The sequence below is a fragment of the Triturus cristatus genome, chromosome 8 (genome assembly GCF_964204655.1).
Source record: "Triturus cristatus chromosome 8, aTriCri1.1, whole genome shotgun sequence".
NCBI classification, from domain to species: Eukaryota; Metazoa; Chordata; class Amphibia; order Caudata; family Salamandridae; genus Triturus; species Triturus cristatus.
The window spans coordinates 59,301,998-59,322,126 of NC_140591.1; positions in this window are offsets into that span (position 1 = coordinate 59,301,998).

Consider the following 20,129-nt stretch of genomic DNA (forward strand, 5'->3'; position numbering starts at 1 on the left):
GAATGAACCAGCACGGGGTGTTCATCTGCAGTAGAGGTGCCTCTGGTAGATGTCTCGTGCGAGCAGCTTCTGGGAAGTGCTAAATGTCCCCAGTTGTCACGCCCTGTGCGGGTTTATGTGTTACATACAGCACAGTAGGGCAGAGCAGACACGGACACTCGGGTCGAAGGCAGGCAGTAAAAGAAAAGACTTTGCAGTTGTATTGTGTGGCACTGGTAATTACATTTATATAGCGCTTGTTAACTTACTTTCTTGCCAGAATAAATGTGCTCATCACACAAAGCCTATGGGGCGAATGCACATGCTACAGACGTTACTGGGCAATGCGGGTAACTGTTTGTAATCCAGATAATGTCGACTCCACCTTTCGCCCCTCTCAGGTCATAAAAGGAGTAATATTTAGCAATTTAAATGACCTCAACACAGGGCTACGAGAGGAAGAAACGCTGCAATGAAAGGTATAACTTTCCCAGTGCCCTTCAAGGTACTATATCTATAAAAGCCCTATCGCCGGGGGGCTGTTGCCAGGCAGGAGGCAGTCTTATCTGGGGTTCGATGAGCCAGCCTTCATCCTTCCCGGGGGCCGCCTCAGTGTACTTGAAGGCGGAGTACAGGGGGGTCTTGTGCTCGGTGCTGTACAGTGTGGCAAAGCGCGGCTCCCCGTTGTATTTCTGGCAGATCCTGATGGCGGAGGGGTCAGCGAAGCCCTCCGGCGGGCTCTGCTCCTTCAAGAAGACGTTGCACTCCGTCCTCGTTACGGTATCAATATTTATTATGTAAATAAAAAAAAACGAGTTGGCCGAGTCGCATGGGATAAGACTTGCGGCCGCCATTATTTAGCAAGTAAAACAAGCGCGGCACCGCAAAGGCAGCCGCGTGTTAATTTTCGAATCATGCTTTCACTTTAAGTGAAAGCGCGATGCGAAAATAAACATGCAGCTGAGTTTGCCAAAGCCGAATGTGAAAAAAAAAGGGCGTACACTACTAATGATGGAGAGAGTGTCACGCCACCAGTAAACGATCCAATCCCGGTGGGCGGGGCCAAAAGGAGACAAGGCGGCAACAAGGAGGGACTAAGAAGCCTCCTTTACAATCAGAAACCAGCGTTTTGCATGTAAGATGACGCTACCCAATTAAAAAGATGAGCGGCATTCAACTCCGCCTCCGAGAGCTTCGGAATCTCTATTGATTCCAAGAAGCTCTCGAATGCCGAGAGCAGCGCATGCACGCTGCTATCCCCAGGCGAGACCTAAAAAACAGTGGTATGAGCTGCCCCACAGCAGCTGTCTGTCTTCTGTCTGGTTGAGGAAGGTCACTGAAACAGGAACTCCAGTGGCCCAGGCAAGAACAGAGCTAAGACAAAGAAGAGTTTGACTGTGGGGGAGGGTAGAGTGTGGGAGGGAGTAGGAAATCTCACCAGAGACTCCTAATAAGCTATAAATTTGCTTTGTTGCCACCACTGCTGCTGCCTGAAAGAAGGGGGGAGCAGACCCAGGACTACAGGTCCCAGGCTCCCTTTGGCTCGCTGACGCCACCAACGCGTTTCCCACCCGGGGGCGGTATTTAAATTTCTGCGGACTCTCGCAGGGCGGGAAGTCCATTTTGCTGCCACCACTGCTGCTGCCTGAAAGGAGAGGGGAGCGGACCCAGGACTATAGGTCCCAGGCTCCCTGTGGCTCGCTGACGCCACCAACGCGTATCCCGCCTGGAGGTGGTATTTAAATCTCTGTGGACTCCCGCAGCGCGGGAACTCCGCTTTGCTGCCACCACTGCTGCTGCTTGAAAGGAGAGTGGAGCGGACCCAGGACTACAGGTCCCAGGCTCCCTGTGGCTCGCTGACGCCACCAACGCGTATCCCGCCTGGAGGTGGTATTTAAATCTCTGTGGACTCCTGCAGCGCGGGAACTCCGCTTTGCTGCCACCACTGCTGCTGCCCGAAAGGAGGGGCAGCGGACCCAGGACTACAGGTCTCAGGCTCCCTGTGGTTTGCTGATGCCACCAACGCGTATCCCGCCCGGAGGCGGCATTTAAATCTCTGTGGACTCCCGCAGCGCGGGAAGTCCGCTTTGCTGCCACCACTACTGCTGATCGAAAGGAGGGGGGAGCGGACCCAGGACTACAGCTCCCAGGCTCCCTGTGGCTCGCTGACGCCACCAACGCGTATCCTGCTCGGAGGTGGTATTTAAATCTCTGCAGACTCCAGCAGCGCGGGACGCGCGCGGGCATGCCCGGTCCGGGCCCGGGCGAAGCCGAGGCCAAGGCCAGGCCCGTCTGCGCCCGTCAGCGGCAGTGTAAGGCAGGGCAGGGCCAGCCCCCTTGGTTGCTACATCGGGCATATCTGGACATGGCTCCTGGTCCTGGAACAGGAGCGGTAAACACCAGGAGGGCAAGACGGTGAGATCAGACTTTTTCTCCGTCCTTCAAATTACCTGGATTAGTGACTATTACCTTTCTATTACTGTTAAAAACCCCACAGACTGTCCGTAAAGTGGTGGTTGGTGTTTCGGGGCAGTCCAAAAGAAACTGTCAAAAGCTGTCTTGTTACTAATTACTTTTAAGAACTAACAGCCACATTTTTAACTGCACACCTAGTTTGGTGTTCATCTTAGTCATATAGGTCTTTTTAAAGATTTCATAGGAGTACAGAGTTCTGTATTATGGTCTTCATGGTCATAGTTTGTGCCATTTGCACTCTGTGCCCTGTGTTTCCCTTTTATCGTGTCCCCCTTGCACCCCATTATCCAAGAGAATTAGTAGTGTCCGAATAACATTTCATCATTTTGTAAGTTTAGCTGTAACTTCGATGGACAATGGGCAAGCGCGTCTGTGTAGAAAAGAACCAACAGGCTCCCCTCAAGCCTAAAACTAAAGCTCAACCTACCTCTGTTGATAGGATGCTTGAGAAGGCAGTAGGAGCGGCAGCGACAGAAATTGAGTGGACAGAGAGACGATTATCCTTAACCCCAAACTTGGAACTCCCTCTGGTTGATTTACACATATCGCAAGTTTCAGGAACCCTGCTTACCGACTTCCCTGGGGGCCAGTCATCTGCAGTGGAAGCAATTATAATCGAGCAAAGTATGGAGGATTCACAAACCCAGCCCATTACTAAAGGGAAACCTAAACCACAAGCTAAAACAATGGCTAGAAGGAAGAAGGTGACGAGAGAGAAGCCAGAGGACAGTGGCACTGGGACTGGAGGTTTAGTAAATAGCTCCGAACAACCTGCCTGGGTTACCAAGTTAGGGGTGGATTTGCAAATACAAGTTGGGGCCATAGTACAGGATGAGCTCAAATCCCTTGTAGATAGATGGCCACCCTGCTCAAGGAACTGACAGGTGACAGGGGAGTAGTTGACAGGGGGGTTGCAAATGGGAATGATGGGACTGGCATTGGACCTATAGCATTGGTTGAAACCAACATAAGAAGGGCATCCCTCACACAGAATGATGCCTGGGCTTTTAGCTGTACCAAACCTTGAGAGACAACAAGCCACAACCCCTAGTAGAGTCACTATAGAGAGACAGCACACCACAATCCCAAACAGACCCAATCCAACGTCTTCAAACCAACGGCCCAACAAGGATTGGCAGTCAAATAAACAGTGGGCAGGTGTAGGAGTCAACGAGCGCACAGAAATCTTTAACAAAAATCCTTCCCTTCCAGTTATAAATTTACCACCCGCCTCAACTCCCTACGTCCTTGTTCTTGCAGGTATCCCTGAGCTTGGAGGGGGCCAACATGAATCGCACCAGGATTTAAGAAACAAATGTTTGTTCTGGTTAGTTAACCATAGACAATTTATGTATGATGATGCAGGAGAGATTTTAACAACACGTAGAGTTGACTGGCTTGGTTGGAGACTGAAGGATATTTATTGTGATTGTATAGTGATAAACTTTAGAAATCCCTGTGTAGTTCAAGATATTTTAAACAGAGACGATGGGAGCCAGATGGGTACGATCAGAGTCTTGCCGGTGGGTTATTTTTATCCCCCAGAGAGGGCTCATCAAGCAAGAAAGAAAATTGGTTGGGGCTGGAGACCAGAAATTCAAAGTTACCATATAGCTCCCCTAGATCAATACCGACCCAGGCAGCCAACATACAATATTCCTACACCAAACAGATTCCATGGCCTAGAAGGAGTAGATTGACTCGAGCCCAAGGGCACAGGACCCGGTGATCTACTGGGGTGATACTCAGGGGAGAACTGTTAAATCCAAGGAGGATCCAGGGAAATGTGCGACCACAGGAGAGGGAAAAACCAGTGGGAGCATGAGCGGCTCCCCAGGGAAAAAAAGTGGGACGCAATATGACCATAATCAGCAACCAGTTCCCTCAAGTAAACAGTGGAACTGTTAAGAAAGCTGCTCTTGGGCTTTGCGGGACCTCGCCTCCACCCACCACTGAAGCCGTCGCCAAAATGAATACCCCGGATCCATCAAAGCTGCAAGTCCTATCCTGGAACGTATCCGTTCTAAACTCCAAGTTAGATATCCCAGATTGGGGTCATTTTATTGAAATCTGTATGTTCCAGGAGACGTGGGCAAGAGAGGAAGTCTCAAAACTGGGCTTTGCTACTTCTGGCACTCCTGCAGTATCATGCGGCAAAGGGAGGCCCCCGGGTGGATTATGTACATGGGTGGGTGTCCACCTTGGCTGTACAGCCAATAAGATAGAAACATCTTCTAACGACATCTTGTGTGTCCTCCTTCACTTCCCGCCAAAGATTACTATTGCACTAATTCAAGACCAGTTAGTTGTGGCCAGGAGTCAAAAACTCTTGACGAATTATTTTCTTTTCTAGCCACCATCCCAGATGAGTATATGGTGATTATAGGTGGGGATTTTAACTGCCAGTATGAGTCATTAGAAGGCATGTATAAGGACGGCCCCTGTGAAGAAGATCAGTACTGGGCCATCCCAGAGTCCACTAGCCCTTTATTCAAAGTTTGGTCCCCTCTGGTGATACAGATGAACTCTCTTGTCTTTACTTACTCACTAAGGGCATGTAACGGAAGAACAAAGTCGGATTCCCTGAGCAATTTTACCTTCAATAGAAACTGGTGAGGCTCTCTATTTGATTACATCTTAGTCGATTTAAAATCCTGGCATAGAGTACTTGACTTCAAGGTCAAGACGCGGCGTGATAGTGATCCTAATGCCCTTGTATTGGAGCTACACAAGTTAAAAGCACTGAGTGCTCCAGGGCTCCAGGACCCAATTGAAGCTGGGCTGTCTCTCACCACTTGTAGGAAGAGAGTCAGGTGGGCTGACACATACCAGACACAAGAAAGGCTAGGGTCCCTGTGTGAAGCCATTATCCCTGCCCCTCTGACTGCAACTAAATCTGTTTCTACTAATGGCATTATAAATGATCCACAGATGGTAGCACTGAACCATATTAGGCTAACGTCAACTCTGGACGATTTTTTCTTTCCCATGAAAACTATCAAGCCAAATAGGAAACCTCCGCACACCTGGTATAACGCCCAATGCCGAATGGCTAAAACAGCCTGGATTTTAGCCATCAAGGCCAATGACCGCCCTTTAATTAAATCAAACAGAGCGGCCTATCATTTAAGCATCGGGGAAGCAAAAAAAGGCTGGGAAAGAGACAAGTGGGACACTCTGAGATGTTCCCTGAGCTCCCATGACATGAGGACTTTTTGGAGGGTGGTTAACACAGGTACTGCTGAGGCAAAATCTCCGATCAAATCAAACTTAGAGGCAGAAGTGTGGAGGGTCCACTTTGAGTCCCTCTACACGAGGGCTGAGACAATGGATGGCGCAGTACTGGTTGATTGCCAGGCTGCACCCTTGAACATCCCCAGGATCAGTGACGTTATCCCGACCATAACACTTAAAGAGATACCGAGTGCCTTAGAAAAAATAGCACCAGGCAAGGTGCCAGGACAGGATAAGATTCCTGGAGATCTATTCCACAGCGTACCTTTAATTTGGGCACCTTACCTTTGGGTTTTATTTAATGCCATTTTGCAAGGTATGAAGATTCCCGCTAGTTGGGCCGGAGCCAAAATCATTCCAATCTACAAAAAGGGCTCCCCGTTGTTACCCACAAATTATAGGCCCATAAGCCTCATAGGCATAAGCCAAAAGATCTTTGCTCGAGTGTTGTTGTTTCGGCTGCAGAGTTGGATGGATTAGTACAAGATACTTAGTCCCCTCCAGGCAGGGTTCAGAGACACTCCGAACACTGTGGCACAGGCGTACTCGCCGTCGCCACTACATGGACCACAGTTCCTTGGGGCAACTTGCTGGTAAGACGAGCAGAGTGCGGCCAATCGGATTTGTTGTATTAAGGCTCCCTTGAGCCATTGGGCTGACGAGCCCTGGACCAACACCTGCGCGCCATGAGTGGTACTTTACCTGTTAATACTTTTTTGGCAGTCTACGCGGCACCCCCATACACTCACCTACTCCCTGCTGACGAGAGGCAACTACCTCGAAACACGTGTCCAGGGATGGCTAATGCGACACTTACTTTCTCCGAATACTGTGGCACAGGCGTACTCGCCGTCACCACTACATGGACCACAGTTCCTTGGGGCAACTTGCTGGTAAGACGAGCAGAGTGCGGCCAATCGGATTTGTTGTATTAAGGCTCCCTTGAGCCATTGGGCTGACGAGCCCTGGACCAACACCTGCGCGCCATGAGTGGTACTTTACCTGTTAATACTTTTTTGGCAGTCTACGCGGCACCCCCATACACTCACCTACTCCCTGCTGACGAGAGGCAACTACCTCGAAACACATGTCCAGGGATGGCTAATGCGACACTTACTTTCTCCGAACACTGTGGCACAGGCGTACTCGCCGTCGCCACTACATGGACCACAGTTCCTTGGGGCAACTTGCTGGTAAGACGAGCAGAGTGCGGCCAATCGGATTTGTTGTATTAAGGCTCCCTTGAGCCATTGGGCTGACGATCCCTGGACCAGCACCTGCGCGCCATGAGTGGTACTTTACCTGTTAATACTTTTTTGGCAGTCTACGCGGCACCCCCATACACTCACCTACTCCCTGCTGACGAGAGGCAACTACCTCGAAATACGTGTCCGGGGATGGCTAATGCGACACTTACTTTCTCCGAACACTGTGGCACAGGCGTACTCGCCGTTGCCACTACATGGACCACAGTTCCTTGGGGCAACTTGCTGGTAAGACGAGCAGAGTGCGGCCAATCGGATTCAGGGAAAAAATGTCCACACTGGACCAGATCCTCAGGCTACAGGTACTACATTGGAAGATCGTGTGTGTGGAGGGTGGCAGCCTATACCTAGTATTTGTAGACCTGAAATCAGCGTTTGATCTGGTCCCAAGAGATAAGCTGTGGGCGGTTCTCTGTGAGTTGGGGGTTCCGGTAAATCTATACCAAATCTTGAGGCGGCTGCATGAAGGCAATTACGCCCACATAAGGTATGGCAAGGAGGGAAAACTCACGGCCCCCATTCCTGTAGGAAGAGGTGTCCGCCAGGGATGTGTCCTTGCTCCGACCCTTTTTAGCCTGTTTATAAACGGGTTAGTTGATTTTTTACTCATTGAGAAAGATTTGGACGTCTCTAAACTGGCAATACGCAAAATTCCAGCTATGATGTTCCCTATAAATACAAGTTAGGACACTGAATCGAAAACATAAGGGAAATAAATTCTTAAAAAGTCTAAGAGATGAAGTAAAAGTATAAACGACGTAAACTGGTAAGTTGATCAGTGGGGTCCTTTACTGCCAGCCAGTTGAGAACTAATATGACATTATATTTATACATTGGAATAAGCAATGCCGGCCAATTTTTGACAAATAATAAAAAAGATCATCTCACTTTTGCTCTAGCCATTAAAGCTTGCTGCTTGGTACAAAAACTGGGAGTCACAGGAGGCGCCAGGCTTTTCAGAAGCAAAAGCTTGATACTCCCAGTACATTGGGCTTCAATGGGCTGCCCACTCACAGGCTCTCCACTCACCCTGCACTCACATGAGCAGAGTCTATTACCTCTGATGCACTGGGAGTAGGAGCGAGAACCAAGAAAGAGTCTGCGTGCTCCGGTGTGATGGAACATTGCACAACCAAGGGTGCGTAGGAAGAGGAGCGAAGCATGTGAGAGGGCAGGGAGGGATGCAGCCGAGACCTAAGATATTCAGGGCAAATGCCAGATATACCTTGTGCACTATGCAAAGTGCCCTATAAAAATCCATGTATTCACTAGTAACCTGAGAGGAAGCCCAACTGGGATTTAACTGAAGGAAGCTGAGGTAACTTAAATAAAACACGCTCTCGCACAGACACCACACATCTGCCGTAGCCACAGGGGAGGCCACTCCTTCTCCCACATCACCACCAAGTCCTGGAACACCCTCCACCTCCTAACAACACCCTATGGTGACCAACTTATGGAAGAGACTCAAGACCTAGCTCTTCCACTAAGCTTAGCAAGCCAGTGCCTGAATACCATCACAGATGTTAAGCTGCGCTTTACAAGTGCTGATTACTTAATTGATTGATTGAATCATTGAGACGTGTCCTTCCTGGTTCAATGTAAATACTCCTTAGCTACTGGGCAGATCCTATGTAATATGTGTATACTGTTATTCTTGTTCTGTGCACCACATTTTCTGTACTGAAATTAGCCACATTTGTGCTTCCACTTCAGGCATCTGAGTGACCTCTGAACTTATGATACATTTAAACAATTGTTTCTGCATTATGTTATTTGCTGTGCAGTCCTAGAAACCCCTTTCAGTTAAGTTTATGCTTTACAAAACAATTATAAGTAAAGAAACAAGCAAATAAATACATAACTTGATCCTCGAAAGGATAACTGTTTATTTGCCAAAAGACAGATCTCTGTCTGGAAAGGTGCCCCTGTTTTGCTAATCTGGATTGCTTCTCAGGACAGCACAGTACACAGTAGGTGACAGTGACTTTGGTTTGAATTTTTCAGAGCTGAGCAAACCTTCTATATTGTCTTTTCATAGTGAGCAGAAGTATCCGGACTGAATGTGCTTGGACATACACTTGGTATGAAGTGGTAGTAAAGCAGAGTTCTCAGGTTTCCCATGTCCAGGTGTTGGTAGCCTATTCACTCCACAATTGTTCTTTACATTCTGGTACTTTTAGCCATGTTTATCCAATTACAAACCTAGGACACACTTGATGAGATGGCTCTTTAAAGTGCTTTGGCATACACTTGGTATGAAGTGGTAGTAAAGCAGCGCTCCCAGGCATCCCAAGTTCAAGGGTGAGTAGCTCACACACTCTAAAATTGTTCTTTACATTTTGGTACTTTTAGCCATGTTTATCCAATTACAAACCTAGGATACACTTGATGAGATGGCTATGTAAAGTGCTTTGGCATACACTTGGTATGAAGTGGTAGTAAAGCAGCGCTCCCAGGCATCCCAAGTTCAAGGGTTAGTAGCTCACACACTCTACACTTGTTCTTTACATTCTGGTACTTTTAGCCATGTTTAGCCAATTACAAACCTAGGATACACTTGATGAGATCGCTATGTAAAGTGCTTTGGCATACACTTGGTATGAAGTGGTAGTAAAGAAGCGCTCTCAGGCATCCCAAGTTCAAGGGTGAGTAGCTCGCACACTCCACAATTGTTCTTTACATTCTGGTACTTTTAGCCATGTTTATCCAATTACAAACCTAGGATACACTTGATGAGATCGCTATGTAAAGTGCTTTGGCATACACTTGATATGAAGTGGTAGTAAAGAAGCGCTCTCAGGCATCCCAAGTTCAAGGGTGAGTAGCTCACACACTCTACAATTGTTCTTTACATTCTGGTACTTTTAGCCATGTTTATCCAATTACAAACCTAGGATACACTTGATGAGATCGCTATGTAAAGTGCTTTGGCATACACTTGGTATGAAGTGGTAGTAAAGAAGCGCTCTCAGGCATCCCAAGTTCAAGGGTGAGTAGCTCGCACACTCCACAATTGTTCTTTACATTCTGGTACTTTTAGCCCTGTTTATCCAATTACAAACCTAGGATACACTTGGTGTGTTGGCTCTGTAAAGTGCCGTTGGCTTCCCCAGACAGAAAGAGTTTGTAAAGTGCCTTGATGTTAGAGCTTATAGGGTTCCTTGATGTTAGAGCTTGTATGGTTCCTTTGGACACACGTAACACAAAGAGTTTGTAAATACTTTCATTTCAATTTCCTTATTGTTTGCTGAGATGATATAATATCACTTGCAGACATTAAGGCATTTTAAATACATCTTACATAACCCACTTCTCATTTATAATCCACCTCCCCTGCGGTGCCCGTTAAGTAGTTTGAGGTACACTTAGGCCCCTACTTATAAAAATATTGGAAATGTGAAAATGTAGTGTCAAAATATGGTAAGCAAATTAGTACACACTTTTTCTACTGTAATGTGTGCTATTAAAGAATTACAATTCCACAATTCTACCTTAGTACTGCAGTGATGTTACGTTACAGAGCTGGAAAACTGTGTGTAGTGCCAGTAAAAGGCTAGTGCGTACTCATCGTACATAAACATGCAAAAGAGTTGGCAGAACCAGTGTTTCTGCAAGATATTCCCCATGTAAAGATTATCAGTAATACTAGTAGGGAGCCAGGCTCACCAATCACAGGTGCTGTCCTTTCATGGTATATAAACAGCTCCATCGAGGCCAATGCCATACAGGGCCTGCAGTGAATGAACCGCGTCTCCAGACCCCTGATCTTCACATAAACCGCTCATTTATTGATGCTGTAAAGCAGCAAACAGTTAGCGGCAAAGCTGTCCTCCCTCGAAGGCTGAAGGCAGGCATCAAGCTCGGGTGGGCTGCCATTTAGTACAGACCAGGGGTTCCCAACCTTTTCCATACCCTGCACCCCTAAGAAATGTTTGCTTAAGGTTTGCACCCCCTAAAAAAGTAATATCACATTTGAAGATGTAAATACAAACATGCTTTCCTTCTTTGTCGCACCCCCTGAAAAGCCATCTCGCACCCCTTGGGGGTGTGGGCACCCAAGGTTGGGAACCCCTGGATAGACAATGATAGGACTTGGTTCACAGGAAGGGATGCCACAGCCCTATCATACATTTCACTTCATTGGGAATGGACCAGTTTGACGGTACAGACGTTTCCAGACGTTTTCAGGGGCATGGACCCCACACCTCCTCTTGTGCAGGCGGCCCCCTGGGTTTCTGATCCAGGGGGCCACCATCCACCTGTCTTCACCCTCAAAGTCTGTCTGTGAGGGAGGTCCCCATGTACTTCCCAGCCCCCTCCCTCAGTTTGACTGCACCCCTCCATTTAATATGTACGCACATCCATATATTCATAGTATACATTATATATTATGACATAAAGCCACTCATTCATGTCTATAAATTCTGTATCTGTCACTGCAAAAGCAGCAGTGAATGCTTGAAGCGATGCTTGAACGTGCCTCTAAGAATAATAAACATAATGCATGCATTGATACATATTTAATCTTGCCTCCCACTCAATGAAACAGACAACAAGGAATGCAAGGGTAGCCTTTTCAAGCTTTGTACTCTGATGTTGGCATCATTTATAGATGCATCTCCTCAAAGCCCCACCAGGGATGACTTGTCATGTCAAAGGCTGGCATGCGTCTGATACATTAAAGGACTGTGCCAGGGGCGCGAGGGGGGGTTAGAATCCAGGATCGAAGAGGTTAATGGCTCTGCTCTGTTTTACCACTGCTGCGTGAGAGCTGCACAAAAACAACAAAGACACTATGTGATAACCTATAGAAGTGCGAAGATAACTGTTACCAATCATGTTTACTTATTGTAAACCCTCAAATGCAGGGATGGGCGAACTTGTAAATGACACGAAGGGGCAACAATTAAAACAGATATCAGGGCAGCTTTGTTTCTACACACGAAAGAGATGTTTTCAACAAGTGAGACTGGCGTTCTGAGGTCCTTGTTTCAAGTGGTAAAGCTCTGGTGCTAAGGCTCTGCTAGGATTGAGAGATGGACGTTCGGCCCTACTGTGCATGTCCCCACTGTCCCCCACAGCCAGGCTAAGGCACCCACTTACTAATCTACAAGTTCTCTCGTAAAGCAGGTGGTACCCGGCATTCGTGCATGAACCCTCAGGGCTATGTCATCCCTGACTTCCCCCTTTTCAATCACAAGGGGGAGGCGGGGGCTGGCCAGCATACTGGGGTTCTCTAAATGCAATCCTTGATGTAAAGCCCCTATAACTGAGAGGGAGGAGCTTGCAAACGGTGTTTGGATACATGTGAACGTTCATCTAAAGACCTATAGTGTCTCGATTAATTTGTGGTAATACCGCAAATTGTTACTTATGTGACCGCACCTGTCCGCGCGGCATCACTGCAGCTATACCATCAAATGATGACGAACGGGTCAATATTGGTAAAGCAGGGTGCCCCAATGTGTTCAACAGACGAGGCACAGAGTACCATTTTCCTAGGCTGCAATGTTGCATCACAGTTCATGTATAGTGCATTACTGCCACGGGAGAGGATATGGCGTAACAGGCAGAGCTGCCGACTTTGAAGCTGGGCAGCGGGCTTCAAGTCTCGGCGTCGGCTCGGCATCCTGTGATTCTGAGCACTCGCCTCATCTCCCTTTGCCTAAAAATGAACGTGTCCTTGTGTAATGTGACTGGCGTTCGTTCATGTAAAGCGCTCCAATACCTTCCGGCCGATTTCGCTCTGTGCAAAAAACATGCAAACTACCACTTTACGTCTGTCGAATTTACTTATTTCTCTCGCCTTTTGCGCCGACCTGTGTTTCTTAAAAGGATGGCTTTATTTGAAGGACAGGAAAGTCCTCCACCTGATCACAAGTGCCCTGGGGAGCTCTTGAGTGGAGAACCCGTGGAAAGCTTTGAAATACGCCCTGTGTGAAGTGCTTAGAGGCGCACTTGACATGTAGAGGCCTTGACGCAGCAAGTGAGGTGCCTAGAGGCACGCGTGACATGAAGAGCCTGGAAAGTGCTTTCGAATGAAGTGTCGTTTTGTGCCCTGGGCGAACCTGGCATGAGCAGCCTATAAAGCGCTTTGTGACGCAGCGGACATGAAGTGCCTTGGTGCACATCTGATCAGGCAAACAGATGAAGCACTTTTGAGATGCACCCTAGGGACGCTCCTTGAAGTTCCGTCGATGTATTGTATTTGTGCGCATTTCCAGATTCGTCCAGTGCTTACTATCCCTCTGTGGGGCACTGAAGCACTTACCCAAGGGGCAGGAAGCCACGCCATGCCGTGTGTGGTTGGAAGGATGTTGTCTTTATTTTGGTCCTGTGTGGGAAGTGTTTCCATGTTGCGTGTGATGAGCACCGATGTGCAGTGTGGTGGGTGATGACGTGTGAGAGACGGACACACAGTTTATGGGTTCAGCACGCTGGCGGCTTTGAGCGCCTCTGCAGATCCCTTTATGATTGATTGAAGCTTTATTTCGATATAAAAACATATCATAAAAGCAATACATTACATTAATAGAAAAAAAAGAAAAAAAAAAACAATTTAACAAAGCACAGTATAAAAGGCTACAGAATCAACAGTGGCATTTAAAAAAAAAGTAAAATGGTAGCCAAGTTTTAAGAGCCAGTACAGGCCGAAGCACATTACTGTATCAACTGTTTCCTTGCAGTTCTTATCCTCCAAGCCCAGCCCAGAAATTTAGCCATACAGCAGGCAAAAAAGGGACGGGCATCTGAGCGCAATATGCGTAAGGCTTCCAAATGTGATCTTGTGCCCAGACTCCTACATAGGGGCTTCAACCATCTCAACCTAGGCACAGCATAAGCATGGCACTCAAACAACAGATGAGCTATGGACTCAACCCTTGAGTCACAGGAGGGGCAATAAGGTATAGTTTGAAATGGAGGTTTCCAGGTGGAAGTTAACAATCCTAAGGGAAGTACACCTACCCTAAATTTAAAGTACAATGCTCTGTCGCCCGAGTTATGGATTGAGACCAGATAAGGTTCTCTAAAGGGGAGCTCCTTAATTAGCAGGAACTGGGCAACAGATTTACAATGTTTAGGGTTGCACAATCTCTCGTTATCCACCCAAAACCAATAAGCCTTCTTTAGCATTTGTTTTGAAGGTGCTGTTCTGTTGACCCAAGCGTCTCCTAAACCCAACTCATAAAGAAGTCGCTTAACCTCCCTGAGCCAGGTTACCTTATGCCAGCCTGATAGGGATAAGAGTTCGCTTAGGGCATCTGCATAGCTACTCAGTTCAGGGACGTTCCATATCCTGGCCCATAATAAAAGGGGGCGTAGCCTAGCTTGCTCGCAAATTGGGCGTGTGCCTGCATCTAGCAAGAGGGGGATTGTAGGGGTACTGTGGGGTAACTTCATAAGATCTTTGTAGAAGTTGTTTTCGAGGTGAGTTAAGATGTCAACTCTCTGTATGCCCCACAATTCCGCGCCATACAATGCTGCACTCACCACCCTTGCCCTGTAAATGTCTAGTAGTGCCCCAATAGGTTTTAAGGATGAGGCACGTTGTTCTTTGAGCAGGGCCCCTGCAACCCTCTTATGGGTCAGAAACACCTTTTGGTGGTGCGCCTTCCAACTCATATTGTCACAGAGTCGAATGCCTAGGTAGTCAAATTCTTTGACTTTTTCGAGTGGAACAGAGTCTAAAGTAGGAGGGACAACAGATTTCCTGGGGGGGTTAAGAACAAGGAATTTGGTCTTGCTTATATTTATGGACAGGCCCTTGATGTCACAGAAGGCCTTGAAACTAGAAAGCAACTTTTGGATACCTGCTGGTGATTTTGAAATTAGGAGGGTATCATCCGCAAATAGGAGCGTAGGAACTTTCCTGCCAGCCAGGGATGGTGCATCTGACGGGTGCTGAAGCAGATGCTCCACCACTCCGTTAACATAGAGAGAAAACAGAGTGGGGGCAAGCACACACCCCTGGCGGACGCCCCTATCTACGGGAATACGAGATGTTTTTTCCCCCTGGGTACCCCATCTAATCTGAGCAAAGTTGCTTTCATGAAACTTTATGAGCAAAGCCAACAAGTAAGGGGGTAAGCCCGACCTATCGAGGACATTCCACAATTGGGCTCGTGGGACCAGGTCGAAGGCAGTTCGCAAGTCTATAAAGACTAAATACAAGCTGCCCCCACCCAGCACAACCACTTTCCAATATATCGTTAGAAGGCGAAATGTCTGCTCGATGGTGCCTATCCCTGTTCTAAAACCTGCCTGGAAATCTGACAGAACCTGATTTTCTTCGGCCCACTGCAAGATCCTACCTAGAACCACTTTGCCCGCGACCTTTTGTGTTGAGTCAAGCAGACTAATAGGGCGATAGTTGGCTGGGTCGTCCCGGCAGCCTTTCTTAAAAATAGGGACGACCTCAGCGCCCCTCCATGAGTCAGGGAGAGAACCTCCCAGCAGAGCCTCATTCAAGAGTGAGGCAATTAGTCTACTCCACAGTGATGGGTATTTCTTCAACAGGTCACCCGGAATTCCATCAGGACCTGTAGCCTTATTGGATACAATACAGCTGATTGCCCTTTCAACTTCCTCAGTGCTGAAGGGGCAGTCGTTAAATGAAATCTCGGCTGGAAAACTGGCAAGAAGACCCATACTAAGATGGGGTGCCCCCCATGGAACAGAATACAGTTTGGAAAAGTGGGCAAACCAGACATCACCAGGGATATTACAGGTAAACTGAAGATCAAGAGGTTTGTCCCTGGCTCTCAGCAGATCCCAAAACCCCTTGGAATCTTTCCTGGTACTTGCCTCCACTAGATCCCGCCAAAAACTGTATTCATGAGCCTCCTTAGCCTCAGCTACAACTTTTTTGTAAAGTTTCCTCGCAAGTCTGATATTGCCTGGATCCTTGCTTTTCACTGCGGAAATGAGTTCCCCCTTAGCAACCCGACATTTGGAGGAATACCACTTATTTCTTGCCCTAGAAGCACCTTTCACAGCAACCCTCGCGCTCGTTTGGGATATAATAAACAGATCGCTTAATGCCACAATGGTTTCTGTGAATATCGGTAAAACAATTTGGCTGGTGACACCTAAGGCATCAAGGCGCGGCCCCACCGCTAACATGATGGTCCCTGCCTGAGCCATCCTTTCCTCATCCGCTGCTGCTTTAGCCCACTTTAGGTGCCTGCCACAGTTTGAAGGTACAAGTTCATGGGAGGTTTTCCACTTGTGGGGAAACTTGGCTAAGTTCCCAACCTGCCAAGGCGGAGTCAAGGTTAAAGAGAGAGGATTGTGGTCACTATCACAAGACGCTATAACCTCCACGTCATGGTGGAATGACCACAGATTGTAATTCAGCATGATATAGTCTATTCTGGAGGTATGTCCCATCCTGTTATAGGTATGCGCACCCATAGGATCCGATTTGGATCGACCATTAGTTGGTCTTAGGTCGTGTTCCATGCAGAGTGCATTGATGTCTATCGCACTCTGCGTCCATTTAGGAATCGGGTCTAGGGTCAGGGTGGGGATACCTCTCCTTGTGTCCTCATCCCAAGTGTCCAAAATGTCCTCCCTAGCCAATGGTTCAAAGCAGCAGTTAAAGTCGCCTGCAAGAAGAACGTAAGAATCAATGCTGCAGGCGGCTAGATCACTGTTTAGTCCTGTAGAGTATAGAGATGAAGCCCCGCCCCTGGCCCCCCTTAGATAGAGGTTAAAAACTTCTAACTTCCTTCCCCCTGGGCATAGTATAGTTACCCTCTGAAGGTCAGGAGAATGAGTGGACTTTTGGCTTACACTTAAACCTAGTGCGATATTGACCCATATAAGAAGGCCACCAGACGGGCAACCTTTGCATCCATGTTGTTGGGAAGCTGGGACGAAGTAGGTCGTGAAGCCTACTCTGTGCCTGGGTTCTAGGCACCAGGTTTCCTGCAAAAGACAGATGTTATAAGGGTCCAAAAAGGCATTCCATTCAGGAATTTCAAGATTGCGGGCAAGCCCTGCCACATTCCAACTTATGATCTTTAACAAGGGGTCGGCTGGGGTAATCTGCCTTGAAGGGTTATCAGGTATAGCCAAATTGAGCACAGGTCCTGCCACCCCCGCAGCTGTTCTATTTAACCTATGCAGTGGCTCAGTCTGGTGGTGGTAAGGAGCCATTGCTGCATCGGTCAACTTCCTATCTGTTGGGACATTCTGAGTAGGTGGCAAGGGAATCGTACGAGGTGAGTCCAGTCGTTCCACTACGATTTGGGAGTCTAAAGTGCATGACGTGTTCAATCCCCCCTCTGTAGGTAAAGCAAATGGCATTCCCTCTGGGCCTAGGGAGCTAACAACAGAAGGTTCAATCAACACAGGAAAAGATTCTGTGAGCCCTAGGACCTGTGGTGAAGGTGCTTGGAGAGCAGATTGCCTTGGGAGTCAATCTACCTCCTCAAGACCACCAAACCTATTCGAGGTTGGGAGGCCATTCCAGTTTAGGGGGAAATCTTGGTGGTTATTAGGATGACTCCTCCAAGTGTGATGGTGTACTAATGACCAGTCCTCTTCCCGTGTATGTCTAGGGCGTGGTGGATAAAAGAAGGACAGTGGCCTAGGTATAACAAGAGAACCTTCACCAATGGGCCAGGAACAGATGTGGTGTGCCGTATGAGAGTCCTCAAAGGTCACCACTATACAGTCCCCGGAACTGGTTTTCCTTGTGGGACCCACCCAGGGGATTCTACGTACCATCAGGACTCTGCTTCTCCGGCCATTGGGAATTGGTCTATTCACATTAAGCCAATGCATTATCTTATTCTTCAGAGACCAGTGGTTCTCGTATTGACCGTTTCCAATCTGGGGGACACCCTTCAACACAACCACATAATCATTGGCCTCTGGAGGGAGATCGATATAGCCCCCTCTAAAATTGTTCTTAACAGGAGGGCCCTGGGTTAGTTGGTACGCCACTTCACTGGGAGGGGGTCTATGTGGGACGCCTGCATTGGGTTTGACTGATGGTTGAGGGGTGGGGCGCTTGGGAGCCTTAAGTTTAGGGGCGGTGGTAATATAATCCACACCGACGGTCCGCGGTTTGGGAACCGGCCGTACAAAAGCTGGTACTGGAGGGGGGGTTGCGGGGCTTGTGAAATTAGGACTTGAGGTGGTGGGTCACCTACAGGAAGGCCCTGATTTTCTAGATTTCTCAGGCCGAGAGTGGCCAGGGCAATAATGCTCTTTTCCATCTCAAGCAAGTTATTCTCAATGCGTGAGAGTCTAAGATCAAGGGGGGAGAGAAGTTTCTTAAGAGTTTCCCAAACTAAACCTATAAATTCCCCTTCATTCCTTTCCAGACCCTCTACGTGTAAGCCCTCATCCTCTGCCATAATGGTGGAAAAAGCAGTGGCTGTCCCCTCTTTGGCTCCCTCACATTGTGGTTGTTCCCTGGAAACACACCCTCCTATAGCATTGGATACCGGTACACTAATCAATTTCAGCTGTTGTGCAACCGCAACTTTAGCCTTCTTACGACAGTAAGCAGACCGAGAATTGCATTTTCTTTTAGATTGTTTATCTTTACTAGTGATACACCTAGGTGAAAACATTACAGGGGTGGGGGAATTAAAACTAACATCCTGCTTGAGAGAAATGGTAGGTAGGTTCACTACACTTTCCTGAGTCGATGGCTCTAAAGTAGGGGAAAGTGGGGGAAAAGTCGGGGTGTGGTGGACATCAACCTGCGTGACTACACAATGGGGAATAACTGGACGCACCGGGGTAACCGCGGTGGCTATGTGGCCCAGGGAGGATTTTTTTGAAAGTTCGATTACCTGGGACAGTCTTCTGGCGGCTGCCAATTTCAGGGAGACACGAGTCTGAAGTTTAGAAATGTCATGGTCTATGGCTGTATTGGTACGGGTGATGAAATCATCCATGGGGCCATTGATTGGAGGGCCACCCTTGGCGGCCTTGCTCCGTGTTAACCTGGTGCACATAACTTAACAGCAGCAACAAGGGCAACCCCCTGGCTTAACAGTGGGGATGAGATGATAGAATGGTTTGTCAATTTAGGCTCAGACGAGGAAATGTTGGGAAAAGAACGAAAGAGGATGGCCCAGTCCAGTCCTCGCAGACCTCGAACGGCCTCAAACGGCCCGCTCTTAGCCCGGTCTTCGCCCCGCTCGCTCCCGCGCAGCGGTGACTCCAGCTGGTTATCTAGGGCTGGGGCAGGGCTGGGGGCGTGGCCGGCAGGGAGAGCGGCCACAGGTGTGACACGCAGGGACTCCTGGGCAATGGAGTCCCTGCTGGGCTCGCTGCTCGCAGCCCTGCCGGTTCACGAGGGCTCAGATCTTTTTCAGCTCGCCTCCCCACAATGACTCCTAGCGCAGCGGGACCCGCGCAGCGGGTTCGGCAAGATGCAGGTTCCTCCCCTCAGCACGGGGCACAATCCAACGACGGCAGGCAAAGACTCCAGATCGTCCGGGCAGCAACAGCAAGCAGCAAGGTTTCCCGCAGTGTTTCTAACACGGGCTGCTTTTACGGTGTCGGGGGGCGTGGCCGGCAGGGAGAGCGGCCACACGTGTGACACGCAGGGACTCCTGGGCAATGGAGTCCCTGCTGGGCTCGCTGCTCGCAGCCCTGCCGGTTCACGAGGGCTCAGATCTTTTTCAGCTCGCCTCCCCACAATGACTCCTAGCGCAGCGGGACCCGCGCAGCGGGTCCGGCAAGATGCAGGTTCCTCCCCTCAGCACGGGGCACAATCCAACGACGGCAGGCAAAGACTCCAGATCGTCCGGGCAGCAACAGCAAGCAGCAAGGTTTCCCGCAGTGTTTCTAACACGGGCTGCTTTTACGGTGTCGGGGGGCGTGGCCGGCAGGGAGAGCGGCCACAGGTGTGACACGCAGGGACTCCTGGGCAATGGAGTCCCTGCTGGGCTCGCTGCTCGCAGCCCTGCCGGTTCACGAGGGCTCAGATCTTTTTCAGCTCGCCTCCCCACAATGACTCCTAGCGCAGCGGGACCCGCGCAGCGGGTCCGGCAAGATGCAGGTTCCTCCCCTCAGCACGGGGCACAATCCAACGACGGCAGGCAAAGACTCCAGATCGTCCGGGCAGCAACAGCAAGCAGCAAGGTATTCCTGATGCTCATAGGCTACTCGGCTGCTTACGCCTCTGGGTTGTCCAATCCGATG